The sequence below is a fragment of the Octodon degus genome, unplaced genomic scaffold (genome assembly GCF_000260255.1).
Source record: "Octodon degus isolate 3935 unplaced genomic scaffold, OctDeg1.0 scaffold00036, whole genome shotgun sequence".
NCBI classification, from domain to species: Eukaryota; Metazoa; Chordata; class Mammalia; order Rodentia; family Octodontidae; genus Octodon; species Octodon degus.
Window position 1 is genome coordinate 3,062,237 of NW_004524612.1, and position 25,722 is coordinate 3,087,958.

Consider the following 25,722-nt stretch of genomic DNA (forward strand, 5'->3'; position numbering starts at 1 on the left):
AGAGAGAGAGAGAGAGAGAGAGAGAGAGAGAGAAAATATTAACTCCTTCATATATGGCATAAAAATTAAATTTGTGGTGACATTTAAAGCTTTATAAAAAAAAAAAAAAAAACTTAGCACCGTAAGTTCTCAGTAGTTTCCTGTGGTAGGCAGAGACGTGTCACTTACTGCTTGAACTGCTCTAGTCTGCTGGAAGACCATGGCTAATTACAGTCCTTTCTCTGCTACCTTATTAGTTAAAATTGTTTTATTTTTATATTTATTTATTTATTTATGTATTTTTGTGGAACCGGGGTTTTGAACTCATGTCCTTGTGCTTGCTAGGCAAGCACTTATTCTACCGAGCCATTTCCCTGGCCCCTAAAATTTTTTTTTATAATAATGTTTCCTTTAATATGCTATAATGATTAGGATTATATAGATATAACTATACCTGAGTATACACAAACATGTTTTCCCTCATTCTCTTTTTTAATTTTGTTGAGAAACAAATATCAATGAGACACTTTCCAAGCTGATTAATAGGACATCTTCAATAATTAATACATTTCTAAATCAAAGAAGTGAAACTTTGCTTGCATCATTACGTCCACCGTGAACCTGTGCTTGTAGCTTATATCAGTTCTTTACTTTCCTTCAGAAGATCCCGGTCTTTACTGGACCCATTACTTTGCTGCTGTTTTCTCCCTACTTTGCAAAAATTTCTGTCAGTTATCCCTCTGTTTAAGTGTCATCTCTTGCCCAGAGATTTTTCTGTGTAACCTGGATGAATAAGAGCCTTTGGGTTGGTGCAGGGAGCGGACAACTCCAAACTGAGGTTACCTTGTTCAAAACCATTACGTCTTCACCAACAAAGCCATCACAACACTTAAAGCATGTAGGTCCCAAGTTATAAGCAGGAAGAGAGAATTTTATTATAGTGGAGTTGTTTGCATTTAGAGATACAGCAGGTTTCGAATTATGAAACTGATTGGGTTCAATGTGTTTTCAGGAAACCTTTCAGGTTCAGGGATGTGAAAGAATCAGTGTGCATCAATTTTCTGTGGTAGACCCAGAAGACAATGCGTGTGACATTCCTTCTTGCACAGATTGCCACGCGTGAGGGACTCTAATGAATGAATTGCTGTCTTTTCTGACCAATGAAGGTGGAGCATTAATTTTCTGGTTTTGTGACCTGAGCAGTAACAGGATTACGCTTTATGCTTATACCCACCTCTCTTGTGCCCTGCGATCTCTCTCTCTCTCTCTCTCTCTCTCTCTCTCTCTCTCTCTCTTTCTCTCTCTCTCTCTCTCTCTCTCACACACACACACACAAGCACATATGCTCATGCACAGAAATTCACATGCATGCTAACATGATATTTTTCTTGAAATTATGCAAATAAGAACCCTTTACTTCCGATAAGACCATTTTTTCTTCTGTAAGAAGTACGTTGCTTACAAGATGTCAGCACTAAAGCTGACTGGCATTTAACTCACGTCTAGTGTCCTGCATTCTCTACTAAAATCCCTACCATCTTGGAGAGAAAAGCATCTTACCATTTTACCTTAATTCCAGGAAGTTTTGCTGTCTTGAGCTGTGGAAGGCATGTGCTTCATTCTATGTACACAGACTTGAGAGTATTTCGTTCCAGATGGTTTTGCACTCACTGAGTAGCACAGCCTGGCCTCCTTCTAGAAGCGCTCTTCCTGCCTCAGCATTCCAAATGCTGGATTACAGGCATAAACAACCATATTTGCTCATTAGATTCTTCATGTTTCATAATTGCAATCGATTGTGAAAGATCCTGCATTCTGTACTTCTAAACTATGTGATTTCTGGCAATAAACATTAATATTTTAAGTGTTACTATATTATGCAAAACAATATGTTTCAGCTATAGGAAAGCTACTTGTGTGAAGTAATACGTGTGGAATATACACTCATAAAATTTTGATTAGAATTGATAAGTTGATTCTCTATGCAGTGTTGTTCCAGAAGTCAGAGGTGTAAAAAAGAGGGGGACAAATTCCTATAATTGTCTGGTTGCACTATAATACGAGCCCTAATGGGTAATTATCAGTAAAGGCTACCTGGACTGCATAGACTGCATATCACTCATGTGTGTATTTATGCAGCCTGATTATAAATTATTCACTCCACCAGTGTAAGAAATATATTCTGTTATATCCTCTCTACATAATCAATTTGAAATACATGGATATATCATAAATGAATGTATCATACATATGTGATATACGTACACATGTGTATTATAGGTGTGATACATCTGGATATATGCATATCTAATTTAATTTTCATATATGTTTATCAAACCAATTATGCACAGATGTCCATTTATATGTACAGCAAATTCAATTTAAGACAAAAAGCAATGGAAAAATCTAATTTATGTAATTACACAGCCTTATTGTAGTCACAATGATCATTCTGAAACTAAGTATGTTTTCTAAAGGACCTTCTACTTGGTTATTCAGAATCATAGAAGAGCTATAAAATTAAACCATTACCAGAGTCTCTAATGAAGATACTTCCATGAGGCAGCTGTTGGAAAGAAAATGAAATTAGCAACATAAAAATGAACTCTGTTATTTCTTTCCTTTTGATAAAGACTTTGGTTTGGATTCTCAAGTTTTTTGACATATATATATATTTTTTTTGGGGGGGGTCTGGTCCTAGTTCATTTTTTGATTTCCTGATACTATACTTGTATATTTTGTCCCAACGGAGTTAATTATTTTAGGCCAATTAAATGTTAAGATGGCTTATATTTGAGGTTATTTTCCTTCTATCTATACAAGCATCATGGTCTGTATTATGTCAATACTTTAAGAGCACATAGCGAATAATTGTGTCTCACTCAACCACTTGAGTTGTTGACACACGGACCATATTTAGTAAGAACTGCTTTTGTGATTCTAGAAGAATAAAGCAAATGCGATATTATGAGGGGCTTTCAGGTCACACTAATAATTTTAGCTACCAGAAAGCCTTTAAAAGTTGTACCTGAATGTATTTCTTTATCTTTTATCGACAAATGGGTACTTCAAATCATGTTTTAGTCTCATGTTTCAGAAAATGTAGATTACTTTCTTTTGGCATTTGGGTTGATTAGAATAGATAGATATAATTTCAGATGTTGCTAAGTTACTAAGAAATACTGCTAGGTTATTAAGTCTGGAATGAAAGCAATTTAGAAATATACATGAGTGTATTAGGGTTCTCCAGAAAATAGAACAAGTGTTTTGTGTGTTGGTGTGTGTGGAGAGAGAGAGAGTGAGAGAGAGAGAGAGAGAGAGAGAGAGAGAGAGAGAGAGAGAGATCATTATAGTAGAGCCTTGTGAAAGTGAATTTTACTTGAAATTGCTTTGGGGAAAACAGTACAATAGAGACTATTGAGAAGATCTAAGTTTTACCATTAAAACTATTAATGCAGGAATCTATGGGAAAACAAGAGACAAGATTTTGAGTCTATATCTAGATTCATATCTGAAGGGTTTGCATTGTCTTACCTTTGATAAATATAAATTAATTAAAGAGAATTTTGCAATAATACAATAATTATAATAACATTAACTGCTAGACACTACACGTAATGTTCGACATTTATTATTTCATTTGCACAAATACAGAATATATGCTGCTAATATTATCTTCTGAACTACAAAGAAAAGAAACTTGATGTTCAAATAGATTGAGGTTTATGCAAATTCAGAGAAAGTAAGAAGCGCAGCTAGTATAATTAGCCTTGCTCCTGTTGCAGTTCAAAACATATTCTAAATGGGAGGCTGTACAGGCTTTTGTTCTTCCATTTACTATTTGAATGACTTAGAATATAGGATCTTACAATGTGTGTTTGGGAAAAGAAACTAACTTTTCTCAATGTTGTGGGCCATGAGCTAACTAGTAATGCCTTCTAAAATGGGCAGCCTTTTTTTACTTCCAAAATAATTTTTCCATAATTAGTTTTTGAGGTCAGTGTTTGTTATGGTTTGTGTCTAAACTCATGCAATCTTGGAATGGCTTTTGGAGTCTGTGATTGATTACTGTGGGTGTGGGTGCTGCACCTGCCTGGGGCAGGTAATTTGCATTGTGATACAAGGAGGCATGAGAGGCTGGCTGGCTGCCTGCCTGAGCTTCTGCTACTGCCTTTGCTCTCTGCTCTTTACCACCACCATGAAAGGCTGCTCTCTCTGCTGCGTGCCACTCTGCCTTGGAGCCAGTTGAGTATGGACTGAAACCTCCAGTGACTGTGAGCTAAATAAGCCTTTCCTTCCCTAATTTTGGGTGTCACATATTTGTCCCAGCAACAAGAGAAGAGTAACCTAGACAGTGTTTTTTAAAGAGGATGATATGGTTATTAGGCACAAGTATACAACCATTTACTGTTTTTACATAGTGTATCTATTTTAAAAGAAGTATTTTATGGTTAAATATTTTAAGCATAAGGTTACTTAGATTACTTACATTGCTCAGTTTGAATTTTCACCCAGTTAAAAAAGCTGAGCCTTATATGCTTCAGGGAAACCCCCAACTACTAAGGATTGACCTCACCTGGCCAGGAGAAGGAGGAGAAAGAGAAGCAGAAAGAAGAGCCAGAGAGAGGGGAAGGGGGGAGGGGCGGAGGAGCCATGTCAAGGTATGGCACCTTCTTCACCTGTCCTGTCTCTTCCTGTTTCTGAAGCCCTTACCGTTTGGGGAACAACAGAGCTGTTGCGTTTCTGATGCCTCACACCGTTCTGATGTAGAGCACTAAGCAAATAATTCTGGAAAGAAAGGAAACAAGGAAGTAAGAAAGGAAGGCCTCAGGTTCCTTAGACATAGTCATTTTTTTGCTGTTTACTTCAACCACTTTCATTACTTATGTAGAACTTTTTCCCTGTGTAAGTGGCTGCAGGGAGGCCCCGCAGCTGTGGGCAATGTTTCAGTGTCCTCGCGGGTAATTTTGCCATCATCTCAGTGTCCTTCCTCCATTGTTTTTTGCACTATGGGTTTGTTACACTTGGGCCCATTGGCACATTTGAGTCCCAGTGTCTGCTGAGCCACCGTAGCAAACGCAGTCTTTGCATTCTCTTATCTTAACTGAGAAGGAACTACTGACTAGTTTTTCCTAGTGAAGACTGTTAGAAGGCTGATGAACAGAGTTTCAAATTTCTATGGTATATTTGCCTTTCCACAAAGGCTCCCTAATCATGTTGTGTAGCTATAAAATGGCACTTAGAAAATTTGTCAGAGAGATAAGAGTAGAATTATATCCGCCATGATTATTTTAGCTTAACACTTTGTCAGATTTACCCCTGAAGAAATTCATTTGTACTGAAGACACCCAGATCAGATAGTCAACCTCACTCAGTTTTGGCTTGAAAATAGTCTAAGAATTGGTCCTAATAAAATCCACTGGCAACCAAATAAAATTGGATAAATAAGAGAAAACCAACTATTAATTTTTGGTAAATCTCTTTTAAATATCCTATTTGCTATCAGTTTTCTTTTTTCTTCTTCTTCTTTTTTTTTTTTTTTGGTGGAACCGGGGATTGAACTCAGGCCCTTGCACTTGCCAGGGAAGCTCTTATTCCACTGAGCCATCTCCCCAGCCCCTGCTATCAGTTTTCTTATTTCAGATCTTAAAAAAAAGTTGTCAGTTAAGAAGTACATCTTCTCTGTTCTGAAGTCTATTTTTAAATTGCTCCCAAAAAATGGAAATAGAGATTTAAATGCTAATGTTCAGTATTTGGAAATAAGTACTTGGCTGCTTGCTTATTCATAAATTACCCATAGTGCATTGTTAAGTTTTTGCTCAGTTGGGTTTCAGCTTTAAGGCTTCTGTGAAGCATTATAGTGAGAAATTTTTAAGAAGTCCTTTATATAGCAATCTATCAATACAAAAAGAATAGTATATTTCAAATATTCTAAATAATTTAAGATATTTACATACATATATTTGCCTTCACTTTTATCCTTTGCTTATCCTTTATTTCCCTTTCATTTTTATTTTTTATATTTTGGAACCAGGAATTGAACTGAAGACCTTGTGCTTGTCAGACAGGAACTGCACCACTGAGCTATTTCCCCAGGCCCTTTAATTTTTAAGGAGATATTCTTGTATGTTCTTATGTAGGAAGCTAAAAGGAAGTGAAAATCGAGTAGCTTTGTGTAATATGGAACTTACCAGGTGTTTCTTTTTTATGATCTGATATCCTTTATGGATGTAAATCACAGACTTGAAGCATATAGATTGTTCTGTGTACTTCTTTGGCATTTTATTATAGTTTTGTCAAAGCCTTTCTATGTGAGAGGAGATGCTAGTGATGAATAAATCTTTAGTAAACTCAATCAGCTTAGCATATTCTAAGAAGCACAAGCACGACTTAAAGTTTTATATTAACTCATTGGGAATGAAAAGATACTTTAGGTTTCTGCAAATGCTACTTTCTGGCATTCATCTTAATTCAACAATTAAATGTTTACTAGGAAAGATATGCTATATTTATGACCTCATAAACAGGAATTCATATTTCTTATAGGTTTCAACTTTATTTTCACAGTTTGCTCCTCCTTTCTATTCTAAACCATAGGAATGAAACCATACAAATTATAAGTTGTAGCTCTTACTCTAAAACACGTGAGAGCATGAGGGGCGATGGAGGGCCGCAGTAGCTAAGCAAGGAGTGTGAGTAGACGTGAGTGGTTGTTGTGATGGCTCCACAAGGATTGCAGTTCGGCCTCTTACTTCTCTATGCCATGCAACCCCAATGGTTGTTGGATGGACTTGCTGTGATATAGAGACCGTGGAGCAGACAAGATGAACAGACCAATCGTAAATTCTCCCCAACAGAATATAATGTTGTGTAGTGGAATAGGGATGTTATTCTTCATACAGTATTAGAAAAACTGGTGAAAACTGACTTGTCTCTTAGCTCACATGATTGTTTCATTAGCTCACATTTGCATATTGGTTGAGAAAACTTCCGGCCTATCGCATTTGTGAGGCTTGATGCCCTGGCTTTTCTCAGTCTGCACTTCCAGCATGAAGAAACATTTAGATGATGGGAAAAATTTGTGTAGTGGGGAACTCGATGGTGAGCATTGTTTTGTAATTCATTATTATTTGAAGTGATGCTTCAATTCATGCAGTCTTTGGTTTCTAGATTTTTCTTTCCTGTCTTAATAAGCTGCAGAAAAGGAATATACTCTTACTTTAAAGTTGTGTATAGTTTGATATTTAAAAACACTTAAAAGATTATATGAAAAATAATCATTTCTAGAATTTTCCAGTCATTTAATTTTAAAAGCATAATAAGTGGCATAACTTGGCATAACTTGAAGACACAGCAATACAGTCTAAAAGCAAGTAGTAAACAGACACATATGCATTATTGTTTGTTTTTTTCCAGAACTTGAGATTGAACTCAGGCCCTTGAGCTTGCCAGGGAAGCGCTTATTCCACTGAGCCATCTTCCCAGCCCCATTCATTGTATTTTTACTCTATTAGGTTATTGTTACAGTTGCTTCTTTATATAGTCATTTCTCTATGGCAAGAGTAAATGAAATTGATGGAAACAATGAAATTTATAAATCACTTTTTTTTTTTACCATTTGTGGTGATAGAATTTTTAAGCTTTTTAATACTCATATTGTATATTTCTCTTTTGCAAGAGTAAATAAAAGTGATGGAAACTCTGAAATTTATAAATAATCATGTGTTTTTCTTACCAATTGTGGTGATAGAATTTATAAACTTTTTAATACTCATATTGTAAATTCACTATTGAAATAAATGATAAAACAGTATTTACAGAAAGGGCAAAAGTATTGTGAATATAAATACATAAGTGACACTTCTTTCCTGTTTGTCTAATTATACTTAGCATTCAACTAACTTTAATATTTATTTAATAAAACAAACATTTAAAGATAATTGGTTGAATACAAAATAAGCACTTTTTTCTAATTGGAGAACTCTATTATAATGCTAAGCAGCAATAATTAATTATGTAATTTTAAATTAATCTCATCAGATCTTTTCTGACACCTGTACTGAAGTACAAAGGAGCCATCACAATTAATCATGAACATCGGTGGCCTGTGAACACAAATAAATTTTTCATGCCAGCCAGCACATCCTCGCGGCTTCCCCCAGTGCTCTGGATTGCATTTCCTTTCACCTCCACAGGGATTTGTTCCATTAGTTCTGAAAAAAACTTCCTCCTGCCATTTAGCTAACTTTCCTGTGTCCTTCCCAATGTATTTCATATGTGACTTTTTTCAAATCACATTTAAATAATTGTGCCCCATACTGCAGCCACAGTGACACCAGAAAGTCTTCTCCTACTATGATCATAAAGGGCATGCCTTGGTCCTCCTATCAAAACTAGTGTCTGCTCTCTTAGGGAAACAATCGTGAAAGGTCTGATGTTTACTACCTACTTACTAGGTGCATGGCACCTGAGATACACTTTTATTTAATCTCTGCCACTGTAGTAGCTGTATGATGCTATCCCTTCCCCCGCCTCAATAAATAACTTATTGATGACATTAGCGATGATAATAATGCTTTTGGTGATCCTGAAGTTAAGGAAAACACAACTTGTACTACCCACTTATCACAAATTCTAACTGTATTTTCTTTAAAAACAATTGGAGGTAAATAGTTCCTTTCAAATTTCATAAGAAATTATACCCTTGGAAAATTTGTGTGCCAAGGTTTTCTATGATCATCACTAAGAAGTTTAATTCATTATATGTTTAGGACGGCATATTCGATTTTTCTACCAAATGTGCTTACCATTTTCATAAAAATAAAATGTAAATTTTCATACTCAGAGCTGGCTGATAGTCACAGGCCAGACGTGCTATGCCTTCAGTTTTCTCTTTTTTCTCTCTCTTTTGGTTTTCTTGGACACCTGCCTTTCTGTGAAGATAGCTGAGAATTTTGGCTGTCAAAATACACCTGAGTCCAATTAAGCTGGCTGGAAATACAGGAAGCAATAGGAGCATGGAAAACTGGCCAGAAAGTGACATATGATTTGCCACTGTTAAATGAAGGGTAAATGCATGTGTTGTGGAGGTGATGGAAACTTTGTTCACCAAGTAGCTTTAAATAGCGTGACTGTGTTCTCTGGCTGAAAATGATGTATAGGTCACTGCACGAATGAGTCATTCTCTCAAGCAGAGATGGAAAGTGGGAAAGGTTGGCTGTTGAACCAAGCTCCCAATGGCACAGTAACCATCACCAGTGCCCAAAATGCCTGGGTGGCATAGCTTTGCACTTTCTAAACATGTTGAAAGTTCTTGGTCTTTCATAGGAACATAATATTATATGCCTTGTGTATATAGCTCCTATTTCTCTCCTTGAGGTTTATAAATTGTTATTATCCTAAGAGAACACATTCTAAAGTGAATGACAGTTATGAGACTAGTTATTTTCTTGGTAATTTGTGGACACTTTTTCAAGCACTCAGCATTCTGATATAAGATTTTTTGGATAACTTGATTATATAAGTGAGGAAATAATGAAAATCATTTAACTAGCTTCACACTTCATTTGGGCTCTGATGGGATTTTATTAGACTGAACAACCTCACCCAATATGCCTATATATTTATCATCTTGTTCATGAAATAAGGGTGCCAGAGGAAAAAGCATGAAGAGACAAAGGGAGCACTTCAAAGGCAAGAGTCCTTATTAGGCTGATGGAATTCTATCCCCAGGTTGATTTTTGATAGGCATACAATTCTTTGAATTTCTTATCCCCAATTCCAGGGAGAGTATGCCTCGTTAAAAGCTGAATCTATCAGTCTCTGTTTCTTGCATGAATTACATTTTAAGAATTCTTTGAAAATGAGTTGCTGCCTTATTTGCCAAGCATATTCAGCTGCTGTAGTTATTTGTGTATGTAAGCTTCAACTAACACAGGAGGAAAAACACCACTAGGACAGTCTTTTACTCTTCTACTCTTTGGTTCTGTGTTCATGAGGACCTCAGTGACTCGCTGTACTTGGAGGAAGGGGTGGGAGACCATGACTCCAGTGTGACTGACAATCTCAGAGTGAGGAAAGGCGCAGCATTTAGTGTCCTCAGGACAATCAGAAGTCAAGTTCTACTTCACACCCACTCTATACCCATCTCTTGTAGATCCAAAATACAGGCTCTTTTATGTCATGCATGTTTACTCTGTCAATGATTGTTTAATAAGTAACTTACAGATACTGCCCATTTAATCAAGTGGAATTAAAAAATGTAGATCATTTACCACAAGTTGCAATTATGAATAGCACAGTGGAGTGATTTCAACAACAGAAATTTTTCACAGTTCTGGAGGTGGGTCTTCTGAGATCATGGTTGTAGCATGGTTGAGTTCTGAGGAGATTTCCTTTCCAGCTCACAGAGAGCACCCTGCCACTGTGTGAGAGAGAGAGCAAGGAGGGGGTGGGAAAGGGGAGCACTTTCACATCTCTTCTTAAAAGGATGTTAGTTCTCTTACCAGGGCCTCACCCTTATGACCTCATTTAGACCTAAGTACTTCACAGAGGCCCTTATCTTCAAATATATTCACTATAGCCACGTGAGGGGCTGGATGGAGTTTCAAGCATGCACATTTTGAAAAGACACACCTATTCAATCCACAGCTACTGGTATATAACAGCAATTGTGTTTAGTTGTAGCTTTTACTAGAAAAAATTCGTGAACTATCGCTCTGACTGTATCTTCCTTAATTACGGAATCTGTAGATTCACATGGGTTATTTGGAAGTATCTGATCCTCTTTTGTTACCTGTTTCCTGAGTTCTCTACATGACTAACTTTCATGAATACAGTTTCACTCATAGCCTGGTTTCTTTCCCTTGTATTGATTCTATTATTCTAGAAGAATTTCTCCAATGACTCAGTAGATAAAGAAATGAAGAAAACTGAAGAGAATCCTACTTACTCATTGTTATTTTTAATTAATTAATTTATTTATTTATTTTTGGAAGAACTGGGGATTGAATTATTTTTATATTAAAGAGAAATAGGGGACCCAGGGAGATAGCTCAGTAGAATAAGTGCTTGCCTGACAAGCACAGAGTCCTGAGTTTAAGCCCTGGTACTGAAAAAAAAAAAAAAAAAAAAGAGAGAGAGTGAAAGAGGTCATTTAAAAAATAATGCTATCTATCAACATGTATTTTAATTCATCTTTACAAAAGCATTGTGATTGAAGTCCAGTAATTCTCTGATATGATAGAAAGTAGTATATGATGTTAGTGAGGCTAATAATAAATTTTAGATTGAACAGAAAGTATTTATTCCTAGGCATTTAATTCCTAGAAATATACACAATCCACGTAAAGAGTTTTACCAACAAAACAAAGAGTTATTGAAGCATGATTTGTTGCAGGCACATCAGTGTACTGTGTGTCAAAGAATACTATGAATAAATCCTTACTAAATATCAGACTACATGAGAAATGGCTCACAGTGTTATTATTTTAGTAGCAAAATAGGTATATGCATATATACATCTTAAAGTATGTTTATAACAATTACGTGGCCCAGATATGTAAAGTGAATTTCTTCTTTTAAATACTCTCCTTCAAAGAGGCTTCAAGGTTTGTTTCTTATCCTTTAATCTTCACAAGGCTATGAAGACAGGAATTCAATTTTTTGTGGCCTCATAATTACCCTAATGATATAAGACAATATCATCAGTCATTGGGGCCGCTGACATCGTTCAGGGATACATATATCTCATCAGTGATTTACTCCGGGTTTCTACTTGCGTTTAAATTTTGGATTGAGTATTATTATTAATTGCTCTCATTGTTTTGAAGTCACATGGAGAGATTTAAAACAATGCTCCTACTAATTGTATCCAGTCCTGAGAATTGATTTCAGTTGGACTGTCCTCTAATGTGCTTTGTAAGACAAAGTGCTGGATGGGGAATATAATTTTGTTCTTATCTCTGGGTCATTTGTACTAGGTAGGTCCTTTGTAAAGACCATAGAGCCAATTTTACTTTTATTAGGTCTGAGATTTCTTGTCCTTTAATTGTGTAGTCTGCCTTCTTTAAAATTCTTTACTTGACATAGGCTTTAAAGTTGCAAGGATAAGCTTTGCCTTAAGCGGGGCCACGATGAAAGTGCGCCTGTCAGCTGGAGGTGGGGGGTAGGGAAGAAGAGAACCCAGCTGTCAGGGTTTGACTTTGTGTGCTCCTTTTTGGATCATGCTTTCTGTTTTATTTCAAAAGCAGCATATAAAAATTGTACCTAAAGTGTTTTTTTTTATAAATATTATTTGTTTTTTTGATGATAGGTATTTTATGTCTCTTAAATGTAAACTATTTTCTAATATGTTTTCTAATATTCTAATAGTCATATCAGAAATCTTGTCAGATTAGATTTTGATATAATAAAATATGAAATTAAGAGCATAAAGTCTTTAGAATTCATCTGTACTTAGGGTGGTATCCATAGTGTGTACCACCAAAGAATAATAAAAATGGGGTTTTTTTTTTTTAGTGTTGCATTAAGAAAAATAGTAAGGCTGGGTCCTTGCTCAATAAGAAATATGTCATGAAGAATAAATAATGTTTTTCAAAGATTTTTGTAGGCTAACATATTGAATGTCATATATTCATTCACAGTGCTTACTGTACACTTATTATAGTTGAAGAATGGCTTCCAAAAAATGACACCATTTTCTAGAGTCAGGGAACTCATAATGGGCAGAAATAGGGTCTAGATTCCAAACTGACTCTGTTCAATTCTTTCCGTGTATTATATGTGCCATCTTACATTTCTTCCAACCCCAATCATTTCCCTAAGAAATGCCTCATAAGTGTTTCATTTATAATTCTTTGGCACGTATGTTATGAGCTTGTTTGCACACTTTCACAAGCACCACCTGCACTAGTGCACAAGCTAACATGGAGAAGCTGCTGTAATGACAGACATGTAGGGAAGCCCTCTTGACTTTCTGACATTAGACGCCATGAAGTAGGTGGCAATACCTTAATATATGTGTGTTGTCAGGCCTGAGGGCCTCTTCCATCCTTGTCAAGGGGAGTGCTAGCCTTCTTTCCTTTCATACAACATGATTTCCTGACATTAGGAAAGCCTGCTTGGACTGCTTGCCTTCTTTTACATTTCTACTATTTCTTTCTTTTTTTTTTTTTTTAAGTTCAATGTAAATAAAGTAACAAAATACCAAACTTGTTCTGTTTTCAATTCTTTATTTCTATCTCCTGTATATACCATTTAGATAAAAGACAGGAAACGTTAAATTTATTCTAAAAAATTATAAAAAGTTTAATTCATTCTTTCCTTGTAAAGACATTTTTGTGATAGATAAAACTGTATATGACAGCTTATATATCTAACAGAGATGCAAGAAATATTTCTGCTATTGATCTTAACTTCTAATTCACTGTTTAGCATCAATTGCATTTGCAGTATTTGATACTTACAGAATACCTGCCAGTTATTTACTATATCCATTTTGTGTTAGAGGAGCAAGAGTGGAGTAAATTAAATAATTGGGCCATAATTACCTTACTCACGATGTAGATTTTATCTGATGGCAGAACCTGTTTTTAACTGCAATGCTGTGTTAGAATCTTAAGCGTTGTGAAACTTGGCATGGAGAAGCACACATATATTTTTAAAATTTCCATATAACATTTCTGAGTAGTGTGATTATTGCTGAGAGGCAGGTTTATGAGGGTAATGATTCTCAGAAGCAGAGAGACTCATGTGAAGATGTCATTCAGATTTAGTTCTTTCATTTAAAAAAAATAGTAAAGCAGTGGCAGTGGGAGAAGTCGCTTTTGGTGAAGAAAGGTTGGGACAAACATAGGAGCAGAAACAACAAAATGGGATCCAGCCGGTCAGTTTGGCTGGAGAAAAAGGCTCACTGCAAAACAGTGAGGTCAGAGCATCAGAAAGTGAGCACCTGTCTCACTTTCTGCATCCTACATATGTGGTTCAAATCTCCTTTATAAAACACAAGTGCAAAAGTGTCTAGGAATTAGCATTTTACAAGTGAATTTGTCCTCCTCAAAACTGTGCTTGAATTCCTGACCACAACATACCACCCTCATCTGATTAGGTATTAAAATGCAGTTACAAAGAATCTTTTCTTAGTTAACTAAAAAATTAGCCTATTTCTTTCTTTCAACCTTTCTACAGGCTGTTCAGCATCTCGCTATTAGATCTGACTGATAGTGATCCGCCTGTTTACAGCTTCTCAAGTGCTGGGATTGCAGGCGTGCACCATCAAGCCCAGTCTCAATCACCTTCTCAGCATGCCACGGGGGCGAGGCCCACACAGCAGGCCTGGGGATTGAGCTCCTGGCCCCTGTACCTGCTCACAGGCACTTTAATCTGCTGAACTATTTGGCCAGCCCTACCACTTTCTAAATGTGCCACTGATAAAACATGTGTCAAATATAGAAGAACTAGTCATTTGTATTCGGTCTGGAATATAGCACCAAGTGCGGACAGAGAAGTCCCTGTAGGTTCTTGCTGAATTTAGCCAAATGACTGTAGAGGCAATTACCAAGAATAGAGAGGACTCAGACATGCTTCTGAAGAATCATCAGAAGGAACGTTGGAAAATTGTTAATGGGCTTTGCTATTGAAGTTGACTTTCTCCTCCAAGTGTGCTGCAAGTTGAGTCATTACTAGTACTCCCCCTACTAAACGTAAACAAACAAAACCCAAAGTATGCTAAAGTTCTCAGCCCCAGTGTCTTGCGGTGTGGTTTTATTTGGAAATGGGGTCGTTACAGATGTGATGAGTTGAGGTGAGGTCTCCTGAGGGGAGGGAACGGGTCAAATCCAGTATGACTGGGTCCTTCTAGAAGACGGCCATGGCCAGACGTAGGCACGCAGCACAGCACCACGCCAGGGTGAAGATGGAGAACGCGGCTGGCCACCTACAGTCAGGAAACGCCGGCGGCCACTGACAAATCGGAAGCAGGAATGAGGCAAGGAAGAGTTCACTTGCCAGTTACAGAGAAAGCATGGCTATGCTGAGGTCTTGATTTCAAGCTTCTAAAATTGTGAATGATAGGTTTTTGTATTTCAAATGCTAGCTTGGGGTATTTTGGTACTGCAGATCTAAGAAGCTGATGCAATGGGTAGTAGAATAAATCAGAAACATGGAATCATTTTTTTTAAAATAAAACAATTAGTATTCAAAACTTATGAAATCTTTACCTCTTAAGGAAAAATATTCTGTTTAATGTTGAATAATGTTTTGTTTAATTGTGAATAATTTAATTATACAAATATTGTTCCAATTATTTTAACACCAGTTTAAAAAATTTATTTTCAATGCCTTTATTTTAGGATTTTTTAAAACATAAATTAGTAATACTGTGATATGTAAACACAGAGCACAATGGTATTCTAATATTGTAAATTAATATTATAGTTTTAAAGAATTTCTATCCATGTAAAATGAATTATTTTATGCATGAGCATACATATGGGATATAAAAAGCAACTTAGAAACAATGGAAAGAAAAATCCTAGTACCAGATGAATTGACTTCTAATCTTGACACCAGTACTTATGTACAAACCTTCTGCAAGCCATTGTGCCTTTGCACAAACCTGCTACTTTCCCTGTATAAATACTGAGAAAACTTGAAAATACAATGAGAGATTATCTTTTAAGCTTAGAGTATCCATAGTATATTGTGGGTATTCATAATGCACCTATGAACAAATATGTGGCTATAATGGAGAAAACTCTTGAATTAAGTTAGGGCATGTGTGACAAGGGTTTGAGCTTTCCCTTTTTTCTCTATGACACTACTCTGCAACCACTTTCCTACTGAAGTGAGAATAAATTTTAATTAGATGGTATAGTTTGGGTCTGTGTACCGGATACACACAATTTTTAATGGATATTGAAGATCTAAAGAAAACATATAGCTGTCACTATCTTCAAGAATTTAAATACAGGTTTCATGTGAATAAAATTATTTGGGCTCTGTGTTAAAAGGTAGGATTAAGATTATCACTTCTTGAAATTAAGTCCTTTAATTTGCCAGAGGACTCAGACCTGACTTTTCACAAAGGAATGAAGCAATTCTGGAGCAAACAGATTATAACCCACCTTTGAAGGAAACTTTGGTCTTAGTGACCAAGTATCAATTAAAACAGTCTATTATGTCTTTAGATAGTTTTTCATTACCAAAATAAGCACTTCCAACAAAATTATGATTTGTACAGCCCTGTATTTTATTTGGAATCAAAAATGAAAGATAAAAATCCTGTCAAGGCTGAAATGGATTACATACACTAACATTTGTTTTTCATGAAACAACTCTGTCAGTTTCTTAATCTCTACGCTCACAAGTGTTCAGAGAGTGGAAGCCAGAGAGCATATATTTTGCTGTATGACAGACAATCTTTCTTTGAAATTAAATAAATTAGGTGGCGTTATTAGGTCTTTAGTAAGATCGGTAGAATTATGGGTGTTCTTGAAAGGTTGAGTGATGTTAATTATATAAAATCAAGAAAATTCATTTCTTTTGGTTTCAGAAAAAGTTTGTCTTGATTATTCATGACAGAGATTTACAGCAGCTATAGCAGAACATGGTGAAATAGGAAAAGGTTTGGAGTTGGAGCCCATAAAGTTAGTCATACTGGATCAATCATCTATTAAATGTGATTATCAAGATTTTGAATGTATTTCAAACCAAGATTCTTCATTTATCAAATGAGAAATGGAAGCTAAAAGGTATATAGACTCTATTCTAGTTCTAAAAGATATAATTCTATGTCTGTGATTTTATTCTAGTTATCCATTAACAAATATTACAACAGAAAATTTTTATCTTTTCTTTAAAATGGCCTTGTGGTAAACAATACATGTTTCACATTTAAATAGCTATATTTGAAGGCTATTGTTGCTGAACTATATTCCATAAAACATGTAAAATTATGTGCACTTTTGAAGACTATTCATTTATGAAAGTTTTACAAATATGACAATGTGCGAAATGTACCCAGCTCACATGTAGGTTTGCTCTTGAGTGGCACAAAACACAATATTGAACAAGTCCATTCAGTAATTGCACTTCTGTAGCCATTTCCCATTTATAGAGCTATTTCTGAAAGTACAAGGTCATTAACAGAGAAAATTCATGAATACGATGACTTTTACCTTAGCTACTTTATTACTGTTAAAATATTATATCCAACACTCACAAATTAAAGGAGCAAAAGTTTGTTTCAGCTCATAGTTTATAGAGGTTTCAGTCCATAGTAGATTCACTCCAAAGCAGGGAAGCACAGCGGAGGAGCAACAGTCCATGGCAAGGCCGGCAGGAAGCAGAAGCAGCAGCCTTCCTTTCCCTTTTACCCTTCCTTTCCCTTTTTGGCTACAAGCTGGACAGCTGTATCAAGGATGGGGCTTTCCATTATCCACACCCCATGTTGCCTATGCTAAGCCAGTTGGTAGACTCACTTAGTTATCATTCACGCCTTATCCATATTCATATACCCCAGCCCCACCTATGAGCACATGAAGCTTGGAGAGGGTAGGGGCATCTGATAAAAGTCCTAATGGCTTCAAGGAAAAGTCTTGTTCATTGTTGTTTGTCTACGTACACATATGCCACACATGCTGTTTTATCTGATTTTTATGATATATTTACATTGAAAATATGAATTAAAAATTGAAAGCATTAAATTTTATTTTAAATGTACTAGAAGAGACAAAGATAGCAATTTAATCAGTGATGATTTCAGAGTGACACATATATTTGGGGAGATTTGGGGAGGCAATAATGGTGATCGAACTTAGGGTTTTCACACTGTTCTTCAATCCCAGGCCACGTGTGTGTGTGTGTGTGTGTGTGTGTGTGTGTGTGTGTGTGTTTATTTTTGAGAGTGTCTTACTAAGATGTTAATATGCCCAGACTGGGCTCAAATTTGGGATTCTCTTGCTTTAGCATCCTGGGTATCAAAATTACAGGCAAACACCAACATGTCTGGGTATAATGTATACTCTTAATATCAGCATGATTTGTATATAGAAATGTCCAAATTATTCATAAATTCCAAATTTTTCATAAATTCTTATTTGTAAAACATTAAGCCAATTTTAATCGAAGTTTGTAGAATATTTTTCTTCCTTTGTGGCTGGGATTTCATTATTATTTTGTATCGTTTAAAAAAACAGTGTCTGGTTGTTTTTCAACCTTTGAAAACTAATTTGACAACTCATGTTTATATATTTTCATTGTATCTCAGCAGTTTTTTTATTTTGTCCTGGGATGTGTTACTTGAGGTAGAGTTATTTCTTTCATAAAATGCCTTATAAAATTTTCTGTTTGGGCTGGGGAGATAGCTTGGCAATCTAAGCACCTGCCTGGAAAGTGCAAGGACCTGGGTTTGATCCCCAGTACTGCATGCTATGCCAACCCATGTAATCCTAGATGTCACAGTGAAGACCTGTAATCTCAGTGCTGGGGAAGCTGAGATAAGAGGATCACTATGAGTCTGAGCTATGTAGTAGGAGCCTGTACCAAATAAGTAAATAAATAAATAAATAAATAAAATGTTTATTTAAATGGACAAGGATGATTTTTAAGCAGAAAATGAATATATTATAAATGGATAGATTTGTAAGTCTAAGTTGATTTGAACTTCTTGGGTACCTGGATATAGTGGATATTTCTGTGTGTGTTAATATATTTACTATAATCATTATTTTCTCTAAACACAAATTTATAGTCTAACTTTCTCAGCCAATATGAGGGAAAAGAGAGATATATGCACAAAAAATACTTTCAAATTCAGAAATAATTTTGGTATCATCTTGTCTAATCTCTTAATTCATCATTTGTATTGTTTAATTTTATTTAATCCAGGTATCACTACTAGAATCACAATTTTTTAGGTATGCACATATGTAGGTATAGATGTAGTTTTTGTTTTCTATCTTCTACTATTCCTAATGAAATTTTTAAAATTCCATAATTTCAAAGCTTTGTTTTTTCATTACTGTCATCTGAAGACTCAGAGCAATGTTTTACAAGGAGTAGTAGGCTCTGAACATATAAAATGAATGGGTGGATAGATGTTCAAAACAAGTGCAGCCAAATTTTAATGTGGCTGGTAGTTCAGAAACTAAGGATGTAGGAAATGTTACCCAGGGTGAGTTAAGATGAAACACTCCTAGGCTTGATTTCTATTTTTGACAACAGCACAAAATGAAATAAAGCACATAGAGGCCAGTGTTTGAGGTCTTCTTGGCGTGGAGCAGTCTTCAGGGCAGAATGGAGCCTGCTCTGGCTACCTGTGTAAAGGCTGGGCAAAGGGGTGGAGCTCAACATTCAGAGGGAGCGTAGCTGCTCAGGAACTTGAAGAAAGGAGCCTCCATCTCTCGGTTGTTCTCTGTGCTTCTGAGAACAATTTCTTCAGTGTAAAACAAGTCTAGTACAGGAAATTCTCCTCCAGGCAAAGGGCTCTTGTTCATAACTTAGAAAAGAACCTGTTTCCTTTCTTTGACATATCTTTTCCTATAGATAAGAATAAAGTTCTTCCCAAGAACAAAGAATGTCAGTTCTGACACCACCCAGCAGATTCCATGAGTTTTCATACTGTAATTCCAAGTTTAAAACTAATCCTTCAAAAGCCAAGTGGAGGAGTGTCTGTAAATTTTTCAACTTGAAAATGCCTTAATTCTCCTATTCATCATTGTCATAGAATCTATTGTGCTTTAACAAATTATTGCAAACTTAATTGGCTCAAAATAGTTCATATTCATTTTCTTACAGTCTGGAGGTCAGGCATTCAAAATGAATTTTACTAGGCTAAAATCCAGTGTCAGCACCACATTTTTTTCTGACAGTTCTACAGATGTCATCTTTCATTATCTCTCTCACCTTCTAGATACCACCTGCATTCCTTGGATTATGACTCTTTTTCCTTCTTCAAAGCCAGCAAAGGTTTCAAGCCTTTCTCATACCGCATCACTCTACAATGAGACTGTGGTCCTCTTCTTCCTATTCAGGGACACTTGTGATCACATTGGGCCTACCCAGGTGACCCACAATCAGCTTGATGAATTAAAATCCATAATTCTTTTTCTTTTAAAGAGACAAAATACCCAATAAAAATAATTCAGAATTTCAAAACAAGATGATAGGACATTAACAATGGTTACTAAAATGCATACCATAATCTTCAAAGTATTTGCTCAGATAATAAGGTAGAGGCATACAAATCTGATTAAAAAATAGAAGCACTATTCTTTTTCATGATCTAATAGCAATTAGTAGGAAAATTATCTAACATGTATCTCTATATCCATATCTATATCTGTCTATCTGTCTGTCTGTCTGTCTGTCTGTCTGTCTATCTATCTATCTACAGTTGTTTATAGGAGTAAAATTTGTCATAGCTAAATCTTGGAAACAACCCAAATGCACATCAACCAAGGAATGGATAAGAAGATATTGTATTTTTATACACTGAAGTACTACTCAGCTACGAAGAAAGATAAACTTGAGGCTCTTATAGGTTAATGGGTGTAAGTAGTGACCATATTCATAAGTGAAATAAATCTGACTCACATGTTTAAACATCATATTATCTACCTAGTGTAGGAAGTAGAATAGAGAAAATCTAAAAGGTATAATAAATATTGTGAAAGGGAAATATTCAAATGGGAAGAATAACTGGGATGATGGAAAAGAGAAAAAAAGAAAAAAGTTTTTTTAAAAAAAAATCCATAATTCTATCTGTTGTCTTACTTCTTTTTGCTTTGTGACATAATATGTTCTTAGTGGATTAGGAACTGAATATATTTGCAGTACAGTTATTTGCCTAGCAGATCACTTGTTTGCTTTGTGAAGGGATAGGCTTTTCTGAAAGAAAACACGCTTCTAAGAAAGAAGAATCCAGCTTTCACATCTGATTTGTGTAGTTTTCTAGACTAGAAAAGCATGCTCACTTGTGCCTACCTCTGGTAGGGAACACTTCTGATGGGCTCAGCTGAAGGTGTTCCCACAGCAGAGCCAAGTATAAGGAAGACCAAGCTCAGGGCCAAGAGCAGGATGATAGAGGAGCTATACTGTGAATTATCTTTTCCAGCCAATCTTTGCTCCTCATTGGAGAAATGCCTGTTCTGCTTATGAAGGAAGCAATGTCATCCTGATTATGCGGTTTCCCATGTTGTAGGCACACAGATCACATGCACCATTCTATCTGCAGGGTCTTGATACACTCCCCATAGGAGAGGAAACACTGCAACCTGCCTTACTCAGCATTCACAAAGCACACAGCACTTGAGGCACTGCAGAGTTTTCAGAAAATAAAGTTAAAAACACCTCTCTTGAAATCCATTAGTATCTGCCCAGGTGAGATTTAATAACAAAATTTATATGATTGACCTCTGCGACAGATGCTAAATAAGAATTAATCACTGTAATTAACTTATAATGGAATTTCACTTTTTTTAATTCTGTGCAAATAAAACCCAAAGTTGTTTTCTTTTTCATTATTTTTGGTAATGACTTTTCTATTGTACTGTTTTATAAAGCAATAATATGGTGTCTAAAAAGAAAAACTCAGGCTACAAATAATGTGTCCTCCTGAATAGCAAGATTTCCATGAATAAATCAGGAAACTGAATTACTTTACATATGGGTCCGGACTAAATGAGACACTCAAAACTGCAATAAAAGCCATTAATATTGTTGGAATATTAGAAGCTTGAATATCTGACATAAGTTTATTAAATATCTGGAAATTCTTAAGATAACCAATACCTCAAACACATGATTTAAATTTTTGACATCACAGATTTATATCTACACTTGAAAATCTGATTTACCTCACTTTAAGTATATCCCAAACTATGAACTCATAGTATTTGTGACCAAAACCATGAATTTTTACCACAACATAAGTCTAAAAATGTCTGTTTTCACTGAAGAAGTCCTTGAAGCTGTTGCTAAGGAACAAGCTTTGGAAAATAAGGGCAAACTATAATGAAAATCTATTGGCTAAAAAGGAGAACAGTTCTGCAAAGCAGACGTTTCTTAGGAAAGCTCATGTGTAGTGAGAAGCTTTTCCAGAGCGGTCCATCCCCTGTTGTGGTGCCACAAAAATATCTTCTTCTGCTCCCTGAATCCTGTGTTTTATGTTCTGATCCTTTCTGGAATGTTACCTGTTGGATTTAATAAAAATTCACTTTTCAAATGCGAAGATTTTAGCGGTCCAAAGTTCACATAAATAAATTATGTGAATACTCCTTGCCGAGAGAAAATGAAATATCATGTTAGTAGATAAAACATGTACATGTGAGATGATTACATTAGTGTCTTTATCCGTGTCAACCTTTGGGTGGTGTGAAGGCAGAAAAGGCTACCATCTTCTAGAATTACATCTAGCAATCGTTACCTTTAAAACAGCATTATTCACAATGGTACAGTGGTCTGTGAGCCAGAATTTTTTTTAAAGGGCTTGAGATATGATTTAGCAACAGTTATCGTGGTAGGATCTCTTTTCATGACAAATTTTACTTTCATTTGAGGACTTTCTCTAAGTAAGGACTCCGGCTTCAGTTAACACTTAATGAAATCAATACACACTAAAGCCTGCTTGCCTAAAGATTTCTAGAGATGGAAAGTCTACCAAAAAGCAAATTAGAAACAAACCAGAAGAGGAATAAGGAAACAACAGCATGGGTTAGTTATTGAGCATAAGATTGACCACCATTAGCAGTATAATAGGCTAACTAACCAGGGTCTATGAAGTTTCCTTAAAGACTCTCAATTATCTGTTGTCATTAGTGAAGTAATATTTTATTTTAACCATGATTTTGTTTTGGTTTGTGTCTAGATGTCCCCCCAGAGTCTCATGCAGTCATGGGGAGGACTTCGAGAGTTTCTGATGGATTCATGGTCCAATGCTGGGATTATGGGCTTGAGTGCTACAGCCATGCTGGAGCTAGTAGCAACAATATAAGGGCAGGAAAAAGGCTTGCTTTCTGTTTCTCCTCCACTTTTTCTCTTATTTCTTTTGCTGTCTTCTGCTGCCTTGAACTACTGCCCCTGTGCCACGCCACCCTGATTATGGACTGAAACCTCCACAAAATGTGAGCTAAAGAAACCTTTCCTTTCTTAATTTTGGGTGTCAGCTATTTTGTCTCAGTAAGGAGAGATAACTAACCAAGACAGCCTCATTTGGGAATTATGCTCAAGACTTGAGCAAAATCAAGGGTACTGGCATCCAGTCAATGTTTCCTGCTCGTAGTTTGTTTCTAGTGTTGGTCAAATGGACAGGCATGCGTGTGTGTCCCCCTGGATTCCTGATCCTTAACAAATGATACCTGCCAAGAAATCTGGGTGGAATATTTGGGGTCAAAGCTCCCAGGATGTTGAGTACAGGTGGGTAGATAACACTGGCCTTTCCCGCGCTAGGGAGAGTGTGTCCTGTCCATGTGTTCTGCTTGCTGAGGGCAGCATGACCCTTTCTTTATTGCTTTCCTGTTTTTGCAGAGTAGCATGTTTTCTGATAGGGTTTCTCCCAGTGCAGGCATGACAGCATCTACTAGGCATTGTTTATTTTTTTTATTAAAGAAGAAAATTAATTTTTATGTAAGGCAGAGTTAGTGAAGAATGACAAAAATATAAGGAGGAACAGCTAGCAGTGTGTTCAGTAGGGTGTGTGGTACAGATGTACCTGGAGAAGACTGGATGTGGCTTTAAACACGTTTCCTTACAGAGCTCTACTTTGTAAGGAGTGGTGAAAAGATGGCAAACTGAGAGGTACTGTGGATCTTTCCTACGTGAATCAGAGAGACATGAACACTGGTTGTTCACATAGAAAATAACCAATAGCCTACTCAGAGATGCATGGGAAATCTTAAAATAGTGACCAAAAAAATTGAGAGATGCCTCTATTCTTTGAGAATGCTGGTTATAGGGCACATTCCAAGGAGTGCCAGGAGGGTGTGACAGCTGCCCTGCTGTTTCGACCAGGAAGAGCAGTTGGCAGAAGCAGGTGGGTAGCTCATTACACATCCTCCTCTCAATCTCTCTTACCCTCTCTGCCACTGTCTCTCTACCACTGGCATTTGCTAGCTCAGCTGTTTCAAGTCCAATCAAGAATTTTTTCTTTTTATTGGTATCATTTATTAGTGATGGAGAAGTCACTCGTTGTTGGAATGGCCACGTTTCTTATATGAAAATGACTATGCTAACGCATATAAGATTTTGACAAAAATATAGGAATCTCTATTTTCTATATAAATTTAGACATAAAAAGATAATAGGATGTCATTTCTGATGTCAGTTTCTGTTCTTTTCAATAAATCCTGAAAAATCAAGTAAACAGCATTTCTTCCATTCATGTGTGATTATTGCTACATATGATTAGATTTTCAGACTTTCTACTTATTTTTAATTTTAGAAAATATCATGTACATCCATGTTATCCTAGAATGCCATATTTCCACAGAACTCTTAAATATATCTACATCTACATGCTGTGCAGAACATAATGTGCTCACTCTAAAACAACACCAAGAAGAAGATATTATGATATCAAATTTGGGCTGGCCAAATAGCAGATTAAAGCACCTACAAGCAGGCACAGGGCTGAGGGTTTGATCGCTAGGCCTGCCGTGTTGACCCCACCACAGGGGCATGCTGAGATGCAATTGAGACTGGGTGAGGTGGCACGCGCCTGTCACCCCAGCTCTTAGGAGACTGTAAAAGGCAGATCACCATGAGTCCAGTCTAGTAGTGAGACCCTGAACACCCTGTAGACCCTTTTCTAATTACAAAAAAAATACTAAATTTTTGTATATGATGTATTCTACTAGGAACACATATTCTGATATAGTCTGTGAAAGGAAAAACTTGTTATAATTCGGTATTTTACCAGTGAAACTAACCCACAGCATCTGACTCAAAAAGATCTAAAACTTACTCTCCATTATTGTGCAAGCATGTTGATAGCTGAATTTTCCTTCCTGTTATTAAAACATGATCACATTGTTAATGTTGTGTGAAAGATATTGCCATGTATTTTATCATCAGGTTTCGTTTGCCATGTTCTATCATCCTAATATCATAGATACGTTGTTAACGTAAGTATTTTACTTAGATGAGTCCTCCTTTTGACATATCCTGCAGTTTCAGTCTGTTAAGTAACAAGGCTTTCTTTTAGCAAGAAGTTTTAAGGGAAGTGATGAAAGCTTTTGAAGTTAGAAAATACATCAGAATTAATATAAAATAGATGCCATTAACAAAAATTAAGCAGATCAGGAAGTAGTGAAATTTGAACTGAAGGAAAGACACATTAAAATAACAGTATCTTTGACTCATAACTTTTCATGTGGTTTACATTTAAAATACAGTTTTATGGTGCTGTGCGGAAAGCTCAGTGGCATAAGGGCCTGTCTGGCAAGTACAAGGTCCCAAGTTTGATCCCTGGTATACTGTGTCATGTCTAAACCAGGTATGGTGGCACACTCCTATAATCCCAGTGCTGGGCAGGCTGAGTCAGGAGGATCACTACAAGTCTGAAATGCATAGTGAGACCCTGTATCAGATAAATAAAATTTAAAAAATAAAACAGTTTTATTTTCCTTCAGGTGAACAAATTATTTAGACAGCTGGCTTCTTTTCCTATGGTGATAACAAGACTCATATATACATTGTTATGGTTTGTGTCTAGTTGTCCCCCTAAAGCCTCATATAAATTATGGG

General features: G+C 36.1%; 1 protein-coding gene and 1 non-coding gene across 3 annotated transcripts in view; one reads left to right on the forward strand and one right to left on the reverse strand.

The window, feature by feature from the left end:
• Positions 1-25,722, forward strand: part of March1 (membrane associated ring-CH-type finger 1) — an 870,419-nt gene that overhangs the window by 250,329 nt on the left and 594,368 nt on the right. The gene's annotated exons all lie outside the window — the stretch shown is intronic.
• On the reverse strand, positions 12,950-13,074 carry LOC111816651. The gene has a single exon (XR_002821003.1). It is a non-coding gene; the product is annotated as a U6atac minor spliceosomal RNA (small nuclear RNA).